Source organism: Parasteatoda tepidariorum, chromosome 5 (genome assembly GCF_982258835.1).
Source record: "Parasteatoda tepidariorum strain Cologne lab strain chromosome 5, Ptep-v5.0, whole genome shotgun sequence".
Classification (NCBI taxonomy): domain Eukaryota; kingdom Metazoa; phylum Arthropoda; class Arachnida; order Araneae; family Theridiidae; genus Parasteatoda; species Parasteatoda tepidariorum.
Genome location: NC_141759.1, coordinates 111,423,305 through 111,444,162, shown reverse-complemented (window position 1 = coordinate 111,444,162; position 20,858 = coordinate 111,423,305). Strand labels below are relative to the sequence as shown.

Sequence of the window (20,858 nt, the reverse complement as noted above, 5' to 3'; positions counted from 1 at the left end):
AGCGTCTCATACAACAACGCCCCCTATAGTTCGTTGCGATCGCGAATAGAAAAGCAATACCTTTACGACTTTCATTAGTTTTATGCTGATGACAACCAAAACAATCTGGAAATGAATGAGGAAAAACTGGATCCTACCACGTGATTTTTCAGCCAATAAAAATACTCCGACAATAAAAATCTTTTCACCTGACACGTAATAATTTGAAATAATGGAATCGACAACAAAAGACAATCTCGAAAAAAAAAAATTTTTAAATTTTAATTTTATTTTACTTTGCATGTCTTTTTTCTCTTCATTTTCATGCATTGTCATCCAATTCTGAACTGTGTGCTAAATTTGAAGTTTGTAGCTAGTCGGGAAGTTAGTTTAAAATCGATTACAAAATTCCACCCGGACAGACATACACGAAAGCAAGTTTATATAAACGTGGTAAAAATAACCTTTAACAGAAAGTAGTTAGTGGATTGACAGAAATTTTAAATGTTATATAGTTAAACAGTTACAAATTTTTACAACTTAAAAATCTCTTTTTTATCTTTAAAAAAAGTTCATTGAAGTAAAAACTGCCAATGCGTTGATATTACACATTACAAAAAGTGAATAATATTTATTGGAAAACAACTATAATAATTTTTATTTTTTTTTAAAGATTTATAACAACAGTTGGTTCAATTAAGTAAATATGAAGTATTACCAGATTTGTAAATGACACATATCTTTATATTCTGCAAGATAAAAAAAAAAATTACTTTGGGTTTGGAATAATTTTTAATGCAATTTGTCAAGCAAATGCACAGGAAAAATAATAACTGCTAATGATGCAAATTAAAAAATAAAATTTTGTTTAAGAAAGAAAATAAAACAAGTTCTTAAATACAGAAAGTAAACTTTTAAATAAAAATAAATAAAAAGGTGAGTAAAAAAAGAATCATAATTATGAATCATTTTTAATAACTTACTACCTTCTGCGAATACTAATCTTTCAGGGTGATGAGCTCTCATTATCATATTTCTGAAACAAAATAATTATCAGAAAACACTTGAGATGGTAAGATAGACATATATAGTACTTTATTCTTTATATATGTTATATATGTATAGTATCTTTATATTTGTACAGTTAATATGCTTTAAATCTTTACATATTACGAAAAAACACAACATTAAAAAATGCCATAAGTTGCTCTATCCACAAGATAGAGCATGTAAATTTAAATTTCCTAAGATATGGTTGAAATTTAGCATATTAACTGTAAAGTGCATACTATTCCATATTTTAAAGAAATTTTTGCTATCATTTTATTTTATTTTAATTTATAAAGAGACACTATATCTGTGTGAAAAAGACTAAGTCAAAAATCTTTTTGTTTCATGGTCTTGTACAGCTGAGGAAATTATTCAGCAAATCTCTGAACTTACGTAAATAATCTTAAATATTATTGAATATCATTACAAAGAGTAAGTTTATTAAATTTCACTCTTATAGTTACACCCGCAACAAAAAGTTACACTTATACCTTAAGAGAAAAATTTAATGAGCAAAAATTATGCAAAAGAATAAATAGAAATGAATGATCATAAAATCATTGGAAAATATTGAAGAAAATCTCGTAAGTAGGCAGAATATTTGCAAGAAGAGAGGGAAAGGGACAAAAGCAAGAAGAAAAGCAAAACTATACATATGATACAGTGAATGACCGAAATCGAGAGAATGTCGACTTTTATCTGTGGATATCAACAATCACATAGTCACTTTGGAGAATGTCCGAAATATTTTTCTGTATCCAATTTGATATTAATTTATTCCTTGATATTATTATATTTATTCGATATTATAATGTCTGCTAAAGAACGATTAGTAGAAACAGTGTTCGGAGTACCCGACAAATGTATAACAGACAGTGGTACTTAATTAAATGTAGTATGTATTTGGGACATTTACCAAAGTGACTATGTGAGTGTGTATATTCACCGGTGAAAGTCAGCAGTCGCCGATTTCGGTAATTCACAGTAACATATTTATATATGTATAGAGGAGAAGGTGTAAAAATGGGCACAGGTGTAAATATGGGCACCCCTCCCTAGTAGCTGTGGGAGGTACTGAAGACTGGCGGCAAGGACTGTATATGGCGCCAGTTGCTAATATAAGATTGTACAGAGCAGTTGGAACCATTCTTTCAAGTAGTGTAGATGCAGCGTGAGTTATTGCGCAAATTGGTGTTTATTCTGGACTGCAAACTTTTGAGAGGTATGTGAAATCGTTTTCTTTTCATGTACTTATGTTTAGTTAAAAATAATTTCATAGTGATATCAGGAAAGCGGAGATCTTAAGCTATTTTTTGAAGCACACCTTTAGTTGCGCACGCTTTTAGGTTACATGTGATAGTGGCCATCCTTCTTAGGTGGGGTTGGTGTAAATATGGGCCCCCATTTAAAGGGTGCCCATAATTACACCGACTTTTTTTAGTGGAGTTTAGAACATCAGGCTCTAGTTATGCTAATTGATAAGGCAGCTGAAATACCTCAATGTTCCCCGGGAACTTCAAGTGCAATTTCTCCGTTCGACATATCTCCTGTTCCCAACATTAAGAAGAGAACCACTACTCGTGGACGCAAAGCAGCAAGGTTCAGCCTCATCACCGGATTACCATACAAGGATCAGTTGACCAAGACGCTGGACAAAAGTGCTCTCAAGAAGACGTCCTTGAGTTTTCCCGGGGTAAGAGACCGGCCAGGGGGCAGGGTGGGAAGACGAAAGGCCTTCAAAAAAAAGAAAATTCGGCCCACGCAACGATACGATTCATCATCAGACTCAATGATTCTCCCCTTATCTACAGCGATGATGATACCAATCTAATAAATGTCAACGGTGGGGATAAACCAGACTCAAGCGATGCAACTTGTAGTTTTTGTGATGGAAAGTTCTCTAACGACACTCGGGGAGAGGTGTGGGTGAGATGTATTATGTGCCAAATGTGGGCACTGTGCCGGGGCTGAAAGAGCCAGTTATGTTTGCGATTTCTGTAAATAATTTTTTTCCTGTAATAAATAAATTCTCTACCATTTTGTATTGTTTTATTCTGTTTTTAAACTTTTTTTGGGGACTTTTTTGAAGAGGGCCCATATTTACACCCCATTTTTTCTGGCGCCTTTTTGAAAGATTTTTGAAAATCGTCGTTTTTGAAATGAAATAATTGATGTTAATCATTGTTTTGCCTTCTCACATTTAGGAAACTTGTTATAGTTGTTAATGAAAGATAAAAATCTAGAAGTTTTCAAATTGAAAGTAACTTTATTAAAAAAACAAAAGAGGGTGCCCATATTTACACCTTTTCCTCTATATATAAACAGTTGATGCCAAGATGGAAGAACAATTACAATGACAAAAGCAGAATGGAAAGTAAAGTATATTGATATCATTACCTTCTGATATTATAACTATTTCATTCATTAATATATTAATTAAAAAGATCTGGTTTGCAAATGTTCGTGTACATCATTATATCATAGATTATACTAGTCGCACAGGCATCAGAAACTTTCTTACAAGAGCAAAAAAAAGTAACTAATTTAATTTTTTTTATAAAAAAACTATATTACTATTTCAATATTGCTGACTAACATAAAAAATACAGTTCACTCAGTCTTCATGATTCATTTATGTCAGTTAAATATGATTATGTCATTTAAATATCGCATTTGCAAAATGAAATCGTTTTTTTAAAAAATAAATAAAACATCGAGCATCATGCAGATATGTATTTGTAAGTGGTTTACATTAAAATCCATAAAAATTCAAGCCAATGCTCTATAACGTTGTAGCCAATGGCTAATTTAGTCGTAAATGGTATTCCCACATCTTTGCGATAAAAGCAGGTCAATAAAGTCATGCATGAAAATATTTTACAAAAATAAGATAACTCCTTTTGCAACAAAACAATCTCTCCATGCAGTCTCTAATAAATAGGTACAAAAGAACATTTTTAATTAATAAAATTTCAAAAAACCCTATTTTTTTTGGAAAAAAGAAAGAAGCAAAATGATGCATAATTAAAGCAGGGTTACAAACTTTCCATAGTTTTGGAAAAATTTCTTATAGTAGTAGAAAACTTTATGCTTTATTGTATGATTCTTTGTTTGGGTAAATTTGATTTAAAATTATTTTTGACACCACTATACATTAATAATTCAAAAGTTAATATGAAAAGCAATTTTGTTCTATTCTTTTATGGCAAGACATGCAATGTTGACAAAATTAACCTTGATTCTGAAAGCTTCTGTTTTTGACTGTCTAATACTCCATAAAATATAATTCAATAACGTAAAGGTTGGTAGTTTGACTAAAGAATATAATTTAGCTGAAAATTGTTGAACACACATTAAAACTTTTGTTTAAAGGTTGATGATTGATTTTATTGATACCCAAAACTGCCTAACTAGCTGTTTCCTACAGCTACAAGGTTTATTTTTTAAAATTAGTTGAATGAATTTTTTAAGTATTATAGAGGTATTTAAAAAAAAAAACTATTTTTCATGCTCATTCAGTGCTTCAAAAGTGAAATTAAAGCATGTATACAACACACACTGGGGTTGCAAATTGATATTTAAATGAGTAAAAAATGCTATCAAATCTGAGAAACTACACAAAGGAAGGTGTGAATAATAAACACCATAACAGGTTTAATTTAAGGTTGAAATTTGCAGGTTTCTTTTAAACAATCATTTTTCAACTCCTTTCAGATTCCTCCTGTAATCAAACCAGTTTTGCTGTTTATTACAAAAATTAAAAAAAGAAATATTACTTAAATGTCTTAAGGTTCTGAGATCCATACTCATCTAGAGTATGAATTGTATAGTTGCAGTCAAATCACACTTTTTGGGGACTTATGATTTTAAATATAGATTAAATAAGAATCTAACTAGTTCTTATAATTACTGTGTTTAAATCCATGTTGCAAATTGAATGATACAAATATAAATAAAAATGCACAGTAAAAAATTGGTATAAGAGAGAGTTCTGATCACAAGTTTTCTATGCCTAGATTAGGAATGCAAATTTACCTTTCAGAAAGAAAAGACTCGGAAACAATCTTACAGCTATGAAAAGGTGGTGGAATTTTAGTTGAATCACGCTGAAATCCATTCGTTTTGCATCCTACATCATCATCATACTGAAAATTGAAAATATTTCTGAATAATTTATTTTAATTAAGATTAAGTTATTTAAAAACAAGCATTAGTTTCAGATATTAAACAATAAATAGGTATTTTATGTATCAAGCACTTTTGACCCTTTTTTTTAAAGATAAAGAAAATCTGACACATTGTCATACTTGAAAAAAAAGAGAGAGATAATTCTTGTAAAATCATTCAAGTGAAACCAAGCATAATTAAGTATTGAGATTAAATTAGCCAGTAGTCAAAATAAACCAAATTAGGGTACACAGTTTAAATAACGTAAGTTATGTTAGTACTATTCCCTGCGACAGATTTTTTTTAGCTGGGCTTTCTGCGACCTACCTGTTTAATACTAATATCTTTCCGAAAGATATTTAACAATAACAAATATACAAACTTAAAAAAAAATTAAACTATTTAAATAAATAAATAAAAATTGGATCAAATAAAATAATTTTGCTAATTGAATATGTGATTTCTTCATTCTAATATTATGGGCGATATTCTCGCCTTTTGTAGAAAGATAACACACTAATATTTCCTTTTTCGCATTTTATAATTCATCATCACATTAAAAAAATAAAATCATAAAATCTGCAGTAGTAACTGCGGATAAAAAAGATAGACGATGAAATCATGCGAATCAGACTCTTCAAAAAGGGTTTACTAAATGCATTTTTCATTTCAAGATTTAGTTGTGACAGATTTAAAAAACTATTTGGAAATCAGTAGCAATAACTGCATGAAAAATTGGAAGGAACATTTCCACAGAAAATAAATCCAAAATGTTTACTTCATCATTCTTTATCTTTTATTATTCTTCAACGAGAATAGAAAAGTCACAAGTATTTTTTCCCCTCTTCTCGCTTTGCCAATTAACTCATGGCAGAAGAATAAAAGTTTTTCCTATTTTCATGCCCGTTTTGCATTAATCCTATAAAATGTTATATAAATTGTCACAAGAATTGTGGTAATAAGCAATAGGATTATATAACAAAAATCTCATAAGTAATTTTTCAGCTTTAAAACATGGCTATTTCATGAATGACAAATGTAACAAAGAAAAAAGCACTTTTACACAAATACTTTTCAGCGGTAAATACAAGACATAAGATAAAATCGATAACAAATCAAAATGTTTTTAATACTGCTTTATGGGAGAAAAAAGCATCAAATATAAAGCTACATAATAATTTACAGCAATTTTTAAAGTATAATTCATACATCATATCATTAATAGATCTTCAGAAAGTGTATCCTCTGTAAAATGTTTGAACTATCTTGGAAAAACTTAATTATCTTTGGAATCTTACAAGTTTAAATTGAATAACATTAAAGTATTGCATACAGACACAATTAATATAAATAAAAAACAAAGCTGAGCATAGAAGCTCAAACTAAATTGACAAACACTTAGAACTAACAAAAAACTAATAAAGGAATTAATTTACTAATAAGCAAACTTTTTAAAATCTAAATTGCTTGCATCTGACTTTAATCTTTATCAATCTAAATTAAAATTTTATTTGAATAGTTTTGACACATTTCGAAATTTGAATGACTGAAAAATTTCAACAATAGGGTTATTTTTTCAACATACTCAGAAAAATATATAAATTAAAAAATAGAATATTAGATAAAATTAAAAAAGAGCAGAATATCCAGTCTCATGGCAGAATAACATGGCTGGCTATTTTAAACATTAGGCCAAAAATTAAATACAATTAAAGCTTTTGATTCTTGCTTTTAATTTCTTTTGCTTTTTGTGCAAACATGAAAAATAGTAAATTAATATCATAAAAGTAGACTATTTAAGAAGGTAAAAAATACCTCAGTTCTAGGCAAAATATCAGGATCAGTTTTGATTCGGGCAATAATTTCACACATGATAATACCAAAAGAAAATACATCAGCCTAAAATAAAATGCCTTTTAAAATCTAATTTATACTTTCATTTATTAAACAAAAAAGATGGTTCACTATTATCTTTTATGCAAGAGAGAAATTTGAAATCGAAAATTTAAAAATAAAATTACATCTTTTTTCTTAACAACTACTAATAAAACAAAATTTTCTTAGAATATTTAACGAAATTATGTAATTAGAAAATTTTGTTACCATTTTTCAAAAGAAGTTTAAGTTTTATTTAAAAGCAAAACAGTAATAGTAATGACAGTTTATTATAATAATAATAATAATATGGACTACACTTTATTTATATACACACTAAACTTTATTGCTATTCACGGGTAAACCACCAGGCCATCTATTTTTCAAAGGCTATAATGTCGCTAAAATCACACACACGCATTGGCGACACATTTGTCACCTAGAAATATGTTCGGAATTTGCAGAATAGTAACGAAAAATAGATTTTTGAATTCAATTCCATGTATTTAGAAAAAACTTTGCTGCACAAATTTTATTGTTCAATGTTTAATATGGAATTTAAAATGTGTGGTATTCAATGGGAATAAGAGAACGTGTCTGGTACAAATTTTTTTAAATTTAAATGATGAAAACATGTTATTTTACATATTGTGCTGTGCTTTGCATTCATGTACTGAACCTTTACCAAGTACAGACTTTGACATTTTTATTCATGAATTATTAATAAATAAAATAAATTTTTTTTCTTTTAGAATTGACTTGATAATTGACTTTTATAATTTAATAATTTTTAATCTAGTATTCAGTTAGGTCTTACTTTCTCTATTCTCCTCATTTACTTATTCGATCTCAGCATTTTAACGTCTCAGTTAAATCTACTTTTAGCTTTCTTATACTTAATTATAATAAATACTTACCTTCAATCATTATGGGCTAATGAATCTAATGAGTTTTAGGGTATTATAGATGGCAATAATTTTTGATGTGTAAATTGTACAGATTGATTTTTTTCTCAAGTCTGTCCATCATTAAATTTTTTTAAAAAAAACATAATGAATACCTAGGTGGTTCTATTGGGCCATTAAATTTTCATTGCTGGTGAGAACCCTAAATATCTGGAATTCTTCTTTATTAACTACCATACCACATAATTACCTTTTATTCATGACAGGTTTAACACGCACCTTGCTGCATAAACAATCAAGTTGTTCAATTTGTTACCAAGATGGAGCTCCCAGCAGAACTCGAACCTGTGCCAACAAAACACTTTGCTGTCTTAACCTTTTTTTTTTTTTTTTTTCATTTTTTCTTTCTAAATAGGCAAGTGAAGGCACAGAGAAGCACTTAAAATAGAATTTTGGAAATAGGCTCATCTATAAATTTTATTTTTTCACATTGTAAAGTTGAAGAGCTTGGGAGAATATAGTAAGCCCAATTGGAGTTTTTGGAAGAATGCAACTAGAGTGATTTCTGAATAGACAGACAACAAGATATTTATGTGAATTGTGCTATTATTTAAAAGAAATTTCAGAAATTCTGGAAACAATACTAAAGAACAGTTACATAGAAAAATATCTTTCGAAAAAGTGAGACTTTTCACTATACTGTCTTAAATCCTTTAATTGATTATGCTCATGCCATAGTTTTTGAAATAGAAAAAAAAAACTGTATATAATTACACATTATTACCTCTCCATTTGAATATTTTAACTTTTCTTTGACACTTGAACATATGATTCAGTAACTGATAAGGATTACAACAATTTAAAAACTAAGCATCATAAAAAGTTATAATTAATCATAGCTCAAGAACAAATACACTATTTTTTAAAATTGTTACTTACGTTGATCTGAAAAAATCCTGACATAATATAAAAACAAAATAGACACACATGAAATCTGTTTGAATATCTTCTACTTATAACAATACTGTAATATAATATGATATACAGTAAACAGGTTTTTACAATGATCATCAGAGTAACATAGTTAGCCTTTTAAATAGAATAGACCACTAGTATTCATTTTGTATTAGAAAAGCATACTACATGTTAGTGTATGTCAGCTTTTAATGTTTATAGCAATAAAGAGTTACAAATATGAGCTGACATTAATTTGTAAAATTTTTTCCCTAGCTAAATATTAGTAACTCATTAGGAAGTAAAGACATTCCCAGATTGTATGTTAAATTAATTAGACACCTGAAATATGACACCTGAAAAAAAAATGACAGTGACATTATCGGGGATACTCTCTCCCACCCAAATGATAACTATTGTACTACTCAAGACATTCCCCTCTCCTGAGAACACACCTGTTATTAATGATGGTCAGTTGCAGAGAGAGTCAGTTGCAGAACTCTGAGAAAGCTTAAGGATTACACTATGAGGTTGGCATTGGCGTATTTTAGTACCGTCGAATCCTGATAAAATTCTTGAAGACTAGAAACTCGCCAATTCTCTCAAAAGAAGTTGCATGCTAATATATTAGAAGTATTCTAAATGAAGCCATGCACTACGTATTTTTCATGTTATTACTGAAATTAACTTTTTATGGACTTCGTTATAAGGGAATGTATCTCAGTAATTCAGTATTTTTTAATGTTCTGAAAGTATTAATACACAAAAGTCACTGAAATTGAATTGAAATGGAAAAAATGTGAAAGAAGTTAGGAATGTTTCTTTTTTCTGAGGTGGTAGCAAACATAAACATATATTTGCGAGAATTAAACTTTTATCAATCTGAATTTTTGAAATATTCATTAACTACAAATATATAATAGTAACGAAAAGTTATATAATTACCAAAGAATTGCTTATTTAAATAATAATTTTAAATTCATATTAATTTTTATGAGTTATACTGTTTAGTTTCTGTACGTTTCTTGCGGTCAATGGTAACTAACGTATTGCTTAATGATTTGACTCTCGATTTAATGAATGTGACTTAAATTAGTTTTCTCGTTCACGACGCATAAATAGTTTCAAAAGAGAGTAGATAACCATGTAGTTACGTGTTTTAGGTGAAGTCAAATTTAGACAGATGTCTGAGAAATAAATTTGGTAATTATGAAAATTCATTTCCGGATAAGTATCTACCGAGGAGAAATTTCTGCATTTATAATGAAAAAAAAATATGTTTAATGAACATTTAAAAAAAAAATTTCTTAAGAAGACTATTCATGAATTTTCTTTTTAAATTACTTTCACGTGTATTTTGAAAGAAAAATACATAAAAACTTTTAATACGTTATATCAAAAAATAATATTGTAATATTTTGATATGATACAATCTGATATGAGGAATGCGGTTACTGGGCTATATTTAATGTTGTCGTCTATTAAGCTGATGTCTAGCAAATGATTGAAATTCGTGGTCCTACAGTTTCTAGCTTCGCTATAGAATTTACTGTTGAGTTTGGCAATAAAGCAGTTAATTTCTTCTATGTCTAGATCCTTCTTTAGCAGTCTGTTGCTGATAGATCTTGGGGCACCAGTCATGTATCTTAAAAATTTGCCTTCTGTGTATGACAATTTTTTCTTTAAATTATCACTGATTGTGGTTAGGGCGGGGCTAGCGTAGGTAAGAATTGGTCGAATGGCTTGTAGGTATATCGTTCTTTTATTTGCCAGGTTTAGCTTTGAATTTTTATTTAAAAGTGATTTTAGGTGAAAAAATAAACTTTTCTAACTTCCTTTGTTGCAAAAAAAAAAAAAAAATAGAACTTTATGTATAGGTAAATATATGGTTTAAAATGCTATTGCTACTTTTTTATTAGTGATTTGATTTATAAAAGAATAATTAACATTTCTTGTACTCATGGAAAGAGCCTGTGTGTCTAGGAAATTTCTATGGAGAGAAAAATATTGATGACAGGAAAAGTGTTAATACATTTTTTTATATAATTGGGAAACCAAACATTTAATACCTTCTTATTTTATCAAAACAATTAAAATGCGACTGTTCATTTAACATACGTTTAATCTGTATGATATAGCGAAGGAGAAAATACAATGATAATAAAGATGTTTTGTTTAAAAAAATCTCTAAAATTTGGTAATAGCCTACGAAATCTTCAATTTCTCTACATGTCACACAAAAGCAGAAAAAAAAGAAAAAGAAAACAAAATGCGCATCTTTTTCGGCAAATTTTTCTCTTTTGAAAAGTTCTTCGTTTACGTCATTTAAAAGTTAAGAATCATATGCATACTATGATTTGTGAGTGCCAGCTGACATTAATAACGTCACACATAGTAACATGCTAATCTCATGAAATTAATATGTGTGCAAATTACAACTACGTATATACAAAATAACATAATGCACAATCAAATTTTTTCTAAATCTATACGCAAATAAATAACTTAACTTTTATACCATCATAGAACTGTATAGAAATAAAAATTCTTACTAACGTAATCTGGTACTTCGTTCAGCATATAAGTTTACCATTTTCGACAAAAAATTTTATTTTGCAATATTTGACCGCAATTCTAATTTTACTTTTAATTTCGTCTATCACCAGAAATAATTTTGTTGTTATTCACGTTTATGATCGTTAATTTTTAAATTTCAGGCCTTGCATTATTTCTAAATCCAGAATTTTCTGTAAAATTTTTTTGTACTTCCAACATCCATTTTCTTAATTAAATTTTTCATCTCCATTAATCATCTAGATTAAAAAAAAAAATTCCTGGTTCAGGCGACAAAATTTTCTAACCACGTCAATAAAAAAATATTTCATTTAACACCTCACCAAAACAATTCGGCATTTAGTGTCTAAATTATCATGCTTTGGCGTTAATGCCCCCAACATCGAATTTCCTTCTGTATCTTTTCAAGTAAATTTTTCAAGTAAAGTTTTAAGTTCGCAAATTTTTCTTATATACCGATTACTTTTTCTATCTATCATCCTTTTTTTCAATGTTTTTTTCTTCTCATTTTTTAGTCCCTCATATTTTAGTTACCGTATTTTTTCGTTATACATCTAGAGACTAAAAACTTTTTTTTGTATCTACTTTTAGAGACTAGAGCACTAAAAGTTTGATCCTATATTTCTACTAATCCTTTCTCCTTGATTGATTGAATGTAGGGTTTAATGGCACAAAATCCAAAACAGGACATACTACGACAAACAATACAGTAAAATATTTCGCACAGAACACTTTAGTTGTCGTACAATTAACTATAAGTGTTAAAATAGCATAAGTAGGTGAATAGAATCAGATAAAAGGTATAAATGAAATCAGATAAAATGTATGAATACACGAATATAAAATACACGAATTAATTGAAATGGTATGAAGGTTTGCAGAAAGGAATAAAATTGTGAATGTATTAAAAGCTTTACATACAGTTAAGAATACCATACCAACAGCATGTAAATACGTATATACAGAAAATATATACAGAACCTTAATTCTGACAGAAGAGACCACAGTGATCATTTAGTTATTTGGGTATTTACCTCAAAACTCCAAGTAGGTATAGGTATAAGGTAACCTTATGTATGTATAAGGTATCCAAGTTTCATTTTTTTAAAATTACTTTAACCGTCTTAGCAAGCAGAGCTTTCGGGCATGGAAATGTTATCGACCCTTTAACGTGTCATTCTCTTTTAAAATAAAACTAAAAAACTTCAGATACATTAAATAAAGCATTTTTTAAGACATACAAAAATTTTAATAAATTTTAAAAATAATTGTATCACTCCAAAAAATCCTACGTCAAAAAAAGCATTTTTAAACTATGCATATCTTATACTATAATACGAGGAATGGTTGCCAAGTCGAAAATCGCCCCAGAAATTATAAACTCCGGTAAACTTGGGGGTCTGGGGTTTTTGGCCACGAGGAATCGATTGGCACCGGTTTTGAAGCGCTACGGTCGAGCAGTTCGGAGTTACAGATAGGATATTTTCAAACTTTATTAGTTCGCCATAATGGCTATAGATACTTATCTCCACTCTTATAAATGTATGCTAATGCGAACCTTACAATTGAAATATTAATTTTCGACAACTTAAACCAATAATATACGAAGGAATTAATAATTTAATTGTAAGGTTCGCATTAGTTTACATTTATCAAAGTGGAGAAAAGTTTAACTTTTGTGTTAAAATCACCGTCAACAAAGTCCGACATTTCAACATTCATCAGATTTCAAGCTACATTTTCAACATGCAGAACGCACCTCTACATGAAATTCTTCAAGGAGCAGGAATTTTGGAACAACAAGCGATCAACTCAATTCTACCCGCAAATGGACAACTAGAAGATACCGTCATTGTCAGAATGCTTCTCCATTACGCCGAACAAGCTTACCCGACCGTCAAAGTTGCCGTACTTCACCCTGAATTTGTCGCACGCTTCTACGTTACAACAGCGGATGGCGCTTATGAAGGAATGGCTCTTCTCAACGATATCAGCGACCAGAACAAGACTTCCAACTATCTATACGGCGTTCAACAAGGATTCGACGTGCTACTCATTCCCATTCACAAGAGAGCTCAAATGGATAGAGGCGAGCACTGGATGCTAGGAATTTACGAAGCAAGCTATGGAGAACGTCAACTATTAGTCTGCGATCCAGTCGACAACCCGCTGCCCATCGATGCTGTTTTGAGAAAAATACTGCGACACGTTTTGAATACCGTTGTTACGAATGAAAAGCTGAAAGGATGCATCGTGAAACCTCGCAACGCTTACAACTACCAAGATGACGCGTCTTCCTGCGGAGATTACATCGTCTTTTATGCTCGACAATACCTCTCTCATCGACGCCTTTTCCTGGACAAGAATTTTCAAGAAGCGGATGAACGGAAGCAAATTTACGAATTCGTTGTGAACAGTGTCTTTAATTGTATAATTTTTTGTTATCAATTACATTTTATTTCCTATGACTTTTCAAACTTTACCTTTGTATAGAATAGTTCCCTTTCCAAACTTTGTTTAGATAGTTTAACAATGGTGCACTTTAACCGGTTATCTTTTCACCAATGGTTTCACAAATTTTCTTATGGCATGTATTGTTTTGATAAATCACAATTGAAAATTTAAATCTTCGAGTTAGCTTCGATACCTGTTTTCTCCGAGCGGAGCTCGGTCACCCGCTGGTTTTTAAAATACTTGAGATGTTTGCCAATTGCAATTCTTAAAAAATATTTAAATAAATAAATTTAAATGATATATATAATCTTTTCTTTTGCTTATTTGTAGTTGTTCTGCTTTTGTTTTGAATAATTTAACTATTTACGGTGTTAGTAATACACAAAAATTCACACAAATCCTGCTTATTTCGAGAATACGAAAATCACACTTTGAATAACTTTTGATTCAATGATCGGAGTTTTAAATACTGGAGCTTAATCTTAATAGTTCAAGGATGCTAAGCAAGCAAGTTAATTTGCGCTGTTCGTATTTTTAGTTACGAAATCAAAAAACCTGCATAATCAAAATTTAGACACAAATTGCCAAGTTTGAATGAAATCAATCGAATTGTTCTTAGATAAAAAATAATAAAAAAACTTTTAAAAGAAACTTCATAATTTTTATTTTAAAAACTATTCGATTCATTATGCTCAAATTTAGAACATCGTAATTTTTACTGACATAGTTTAAAAAGGTATAAATTTTAATGTGATTTACACTTCAGGATTTTTTTACCATAACTGAATAAAATAACTGAATCAATTATTCAAAAAATGTTTAGAACAAAGAATTTTTTCCGGATAAATAATCTTGCAAGTGAAAAAGTGAACTCAGCATTAAGAAACCCAAACTTCCAATCACACTTCCTGCCTAAGTTTCCAGATTGTGTCCAACTCTTTCCCCGTTTATTGAATTATAGAAGAATATTAAAGGTCAAAAGTCTGAATACGTAAATAAAAAGTACGTTTATTAAAAGAAAATATTGCTTTCGTAATGTAAAATATAATATACCTGAATTAATTGGCATTTTTAAGACTCTCAAATCACTAAGATTGAGTCCCAGTAAAGTAATAAACCGAATAGTCTAATAGTTACTAAGAAAGTATGTTAGATTATCCGAATTATATTTGAATAAGAGTATAATATCCAAAAAAAGTAGTTTTGTTTCATTCATATTCAAAAAATTTAATCAATAACTGATTTTATAAATTAAAGAAATTTCAATTATGAATAATTGTTTCTCATAGATCTAAATAACTGCAAAATTATTGTTTGGATAATTTGAAAAGTTATAGTTGGGAAGTGAGCAGTGTTTGAAAGATTTTACCTTCAACACAGAAATGGACACCGGTGTTTGACGCTAAATATATTTTTCTCTTACTTTGATCAAAATTAAGACAAAATTATAAAAAGTATGAAAAATATGTTTCATAAATATTCTCAGTTAAAGAGACAACGTCTGACTAACATTTTGCTACTCCACTGCATTTGGGCGAAGTGATCCTTAGGCCAGTAGTACCTAAAAGGTGTTCTGCGGGGGTCCGAGAAATAATGTTAATTATTTTTATCCAGTCCATTATTTATTTAATATTTTGATTGTTTATATGAAATTATTTATATAAAAGTGGGAAAATTTCAAAAAATTTCAATTAAAATATATTGATTAAATTAAGAATTAGATATGCATTAATGTTTCATAAATATTTCTCATCAAGACTTTTAGTTCGAAATAAAATACCAAAATGAAAGGATATAGATTATGTTTCTCTCATAAATAATCTCAACTTTTATTGCATTTTTCCACTGAAACCACAATTTTATTCAAATTCAATTTATACATACACCATGAACGATTTCATGGTTTAAAATATTTCAATTTTTACATTATATATTTTATAAATTATAAATAGAATTTTTCCTAATTATTGAGTATTTGTTTTCTTATATATATGTGCATTCGTATGAGAATATTGTGTGTTTGTTTTCTTTAAAAAAAAATGCAAATTTCTAAAAATAATCAGTCGAAAATTTTAACTAAATCAAAAGAGCTCTGTGCAATATTACTAATACTTTCATATATACTTTCTTGCAATATACTTTCTGAAAAGAATACAATTTTAAACAAACAATCTAATTTTAAAACCAATAGCAGATATAATTTTTAAACCAATAGCAAAATAATGTAATTCAGTTAAATTAGAAAAATAACGTGATATATTGTTAAAACATAATATTTTTCTGAGTATATATCACGATATGTAAATTCCGATATAAACCTGCATCTGCAGGTAAACAACACTTTAAATCATAGTGTTAATTTAGTATAGGGATATTTTAAGTCATTATATACAAAACAATTTTTAATTGACTTTCATTTTAACAAAAGTATTGAAATAACTAAATAGTATATAGAATAAAATATTAAATAGAACGAATTGGATCATTAAGAACACTTACTTTATAACTTTTAAATTTGAAATAGTTTGTTTTGAACGGGATTCAACGTCATTTTAAAGGTTACCAAAAACTAAATAAATTACGCCAATTCAAGAAAAATTAGAGCCTGGGAAAGTTTTGCTTCTATTTAATAGTATATAAAAAAAAATACTGCATAGATTTTTTTGCAAATTTACCCGTAACTACGGTGATGGAACTTCTGTGTATTTCCCCACAGGTGTCAATTAAACTAGCACTTTTAATTTAAAAAAAAGGAAAGTTTTTATAAATATTTTGATTAAAATATAGAGCATTGCAATGCATATTATGTATAAGAATTTAACTCAAACTGTGTGTAAAAATGCTATGTCTAATTTATTTTATCATGGGCGTTGATAATAGACCATAAATTCGTGACAACCACTGCTTAACGCTTTCTAATTTTCATCACTGAGAAGAAGAAAAAAGTTTCTGTCACAACCTGTTTTCATGGAAGACTTCCAATGGCAGTAATCAGGAAAACAATGAAGAAAACCAAGGAAACCTTCTATGGTTCGCCCGGTGGCATAATCCATGTAGAACACTTGCAATGATAACGAATTTTGTTGTCGAACATTAGATATTACTCCTGGTTTTGGGAGAAAATATAAATCTGGAACAATTTATTGCTAAAAAAAAATATTAAGTACTCTAAAATTTGAAATGTGTCAAATGAAATTCATTCATTTAAAAAAAAGTATTCTGGTAAAGCAAAGAGTAAAAATATATATATATTTTTGAGGTACATGAATTTTATCTTTTCTCTTTTTAAATAAAAATCGACCATTTAAAATGAAACTATTAAAAAAATCACCAGATAAACTAAAAAGATCTGGAGCTTAAGTCTTCATAAATTTTACATGATAAAATGAATTGTCTCTTAAAGTGATGTTCTAAAAATTAAAACGTAGAGTTGAATTTTTTTTTTCTTATACCAGCATTGAATAGGAAACTAAAAGGGAGATAGCGAATTTTCGATTTTAGTGAAAATTCAGCATCCTTTTTAATTTAAACCCAATATAGAAAATTAGGAACCTTTCGGAGGTGAAATTTCTCATCAATGAGGAGCTATTGCAGTAAAACCTTGTACCTTATTACAAGGAGAAGAAAACCACGAAAACTCTCTCAGTTAGACCAAAGATTTAGAAAATATATAACCTGACTGGTTCAAAATTGAAATTATGAAACTAAAGAGTAAAAAAACAACACTTTTTGAAGAAAATTCAATTTATACTTACTGCTTACTTATTACATTCATACGTGCTTCAGTTTAATTATAAGCATGAATGAACTCAATATATATTCCTTGGAGCTTCTTTTCAAGTTATGAAACCTATACACGGGTTTTAACAACTTTATAGGAGTGTATTTTTTCGTAAAACTGGAAAGGTTTTAGGAACTTGATGAGAGTGCGTATCTTGTTTATGAAATTCAATGAATTATTTAATGTATTTATTAAATGTTTTAAAGGGTTTTTTATCTTTGCAATTAGCACATTGTAAAAAATTGCTATAATTTTTGCAGAAAATTTCCATGCATTTTTTTTTACATTACCGGTGTTGCAACGATAAAGGAGCCTGGTTGGCAGGGCGTTGGATCCACGTTCGTTTGAACTGCAGCTCGAATCCGGTCAGCCGAAGTAAATACAAAGTCCTCCATGTTCCCTTATTCATGATCTTTTCTGCAAGAGCGTTTTGTTTAAAATACTTCTATAGAAAAAGAATGCTGTGCGATCTGGGGGAGATTAATGCAACTATTATAAAATATTTATCTATTAGTATTGATAGATAAATATTTTATATAATATATATTGTTGTTGTAGTCGGATATTAAGACACAGAGGGTGCGATTATTCTTGTTTTCTAGTGGCGTCTATGGCCAAGAATTTGACATCTGTCATACTCGTTAATAAGGCAGAATCATTCATACATTCATCCACAGATCGTAATTTTGACCTGAACCAGAGAACGATAAATCTCCAATTCAGCACCATCAGAGGAATTGATTTTTATGGGAACATCGAGGACTTTGTGACCCGACAGATTTAGCGCGCATCAGTCACCATTTACTACACGGGAGTCTTCGGCCTACTGTATTCGAACTTCCCTTTTCATAAACTTAAGTCCAGCGCCCTACCAAGCTATCCCGGCTTTATTTTATATGTATCTACTATGGATAACTCCCCGATCGGAGCTCGGAGGTAATTTTAAAGTTGACAATTAGGTCTGGCGGGAGTGTCTTCGGATTTTTGATTTTCAAATTTAGAGTGGTTTGGTTTAGAACGGCTAAAATTGGTGAAAGTTATCGAAATTCTCCTAACACTGTTTTGAGTCGTGATGGCTCAGTGGTTAACGCCGCAATAAGCTGTCATTGAGAAGAGTTGGAGTTCGATTTCCAGAGGCGGTAAGAAGCCTACTCAGCCTCAGATCGATGGGTATTAGTTGATGTGTAAAATAAAGGTGGCCTGTGCATAGTGCTAATCACAGTCGTGCCATATTGGTCACGAAATGGTGCAGTCTTATCCCCCATAACCCACTACGGGCTGTTGCGGGAACTCTTTAATTTACCACAGTTTTATTTTTTATACAGCGCTGCCACCAGCGATCTTAGGAATTTCAATGAACGATGTATTTAAAAGATAATAAAGAACAATGCGTAAAATTTAAAAAATAAACACTGGAGAACTATTAATATTTGAACTATCGGTAGTTTTAAGCAACGCAAACGAGGAAATAATTACATTTTCCTCACAATGTTATGAAAAAAAGTCCAATTCGGGTGTGGTTAAAATTTCAAAAGTAATTGATAAATAGTAAAATATTTTTCGTAAATTATTTAAAAAGGCTTTAAACAAAGCAAGAATCATCTTGCATTGTAAAACGCTAGCTGAAAATTTCAATATAAAAAAATTTTTATGTTACAAGACAAAAACGTTTACTACTTTTTAATTCTTTGAAAATATATTCTGCAAAAAATAAAATTCTTAGTATGTGGCTCAAATTAACAAAATTGCTGGACCGCATTTTCAAATTGTGGTTATTCCTTATAATTTGAATCAAAAATCCGTCGTGAAAAAAAACGTGTTTCTCTAGAACACCGGTTCCCAAAATGTGTTCCGCGGATGGCCAAGAGTTGAGACAATTCAATTAAATTGTGTCGTGATGGGTCAGGGGATAAAGCCTTTCAATAAGGTGAACCGGGTTCGAATCCCATCAGTGGCTGGTCGATACGAATTCCGCATGCTGCTTTCTAGCATAAATTATCCTCAGTGGTAAGCGGATCATAGGTTAGAGTCCCCTTGCAGTCAGGCTAACTGTGGGAGATTTTCCTCTTCATGTAACGCAAATTCGGGTTAGTTTCATCAAAAAGTTCTCCATGAAGGCAAATTTCTCCCAATGCATGATCCAGGAGTTCTCTTGTCTTCTGGATAGGGTTCAAAATTACAAGGCTACGGAGTTAAACATTAGAAATCGTTAACCCTAACAAATGTGTCGGTTATAAAAGAAAATTCAATTAAATTAGAAACAGATTTTGAAACATACAATTACATTCATATCTAATCATTATTTATTTAATATTTCGATTATTTCTGCTAAATTATTCAAGCAAAATATCACTGAAAAAGTTAACAGTTTTTAAAAAATAACTCGACTTTTGGAGTTCTTTTAGTTTTGTTTCTCACCTTCATTTTTTCCATTTCACGTTTGCAACTTCGCGTTTTATAACTAAAATAGCCTCTGTTTTGTATCATTTACGTCTGGCAAGTCTTGAAAATGAGTGCCCATTTTTGAGCGCGTGAAACATGTTGACTCTTATTTCCAATCAGTACAGCGAATTAAGTTTTTATTTAAGTAATATCCTACCAATCCAGTCTCGTTTTTTTTTAATAAATCCACTCATATTTTCCAATAAACTTTTAATACTAAAAAAACAAATTTAATTGTAAAAAAAAAAAAGTGTTTCCATAATAGCCACTTTCAATGTTTGTATTATTTTGTTTTTATCTGAAACTCAGCTTATTTTATTCATTTTCAGTTTATACTAGACTTGTTCTAATTACAAATTCAGAACACGTCCGGAAAAATTCAACCATCTGACACAACACCTAATTTTAAAACTAATGTTGTTAAAAAGATAGCAAAAATTAATTCTTCACCTCAAAATTAATGATAGTCTTTCTTTGTTTATTAAATTGGTCTTCCGCTACATCAATCATTTAGAGTTCCGTAGCCTGAAAAACTTGGGAAATGCTGCTCTAGGGAAAAAATGTTTTCTTATGATTTTATATCCCTTATGGCAACTGCAACGTTTAATAAATTATTTATAATTCGCTGAAAATATTGAGATAGCACCATGGGCCAATCTTTAGATCAAAAAAGTTGT

The 20,858-nt window shown here is 29.6% G+C and overlaps 1 long non-coding RNA gene across 1 annotated transcript; it reads right to left on the bottom strand.

The window, feature by feature from the left end:
* Positions 1-581: 581 nt before the first annotated feature.
* On the bottom strand, positions 582-7,091 carry LOC147810002 (uncharacterized). Its single transcript, XR_015434043.1, has 4 exons — positions 7,012-7,091; positions 5,065-5,174; positions 966-1,015; positions 582-728 (listed from the first exon to the last, which is right to left on the bottom strand). It is a non-coding gene; the product is annotated as an uncharacterized LOC147810002 (long non-coding RNA).
* Positions 7,092-20,858: the final 13,767 nt, after the last annotated feature.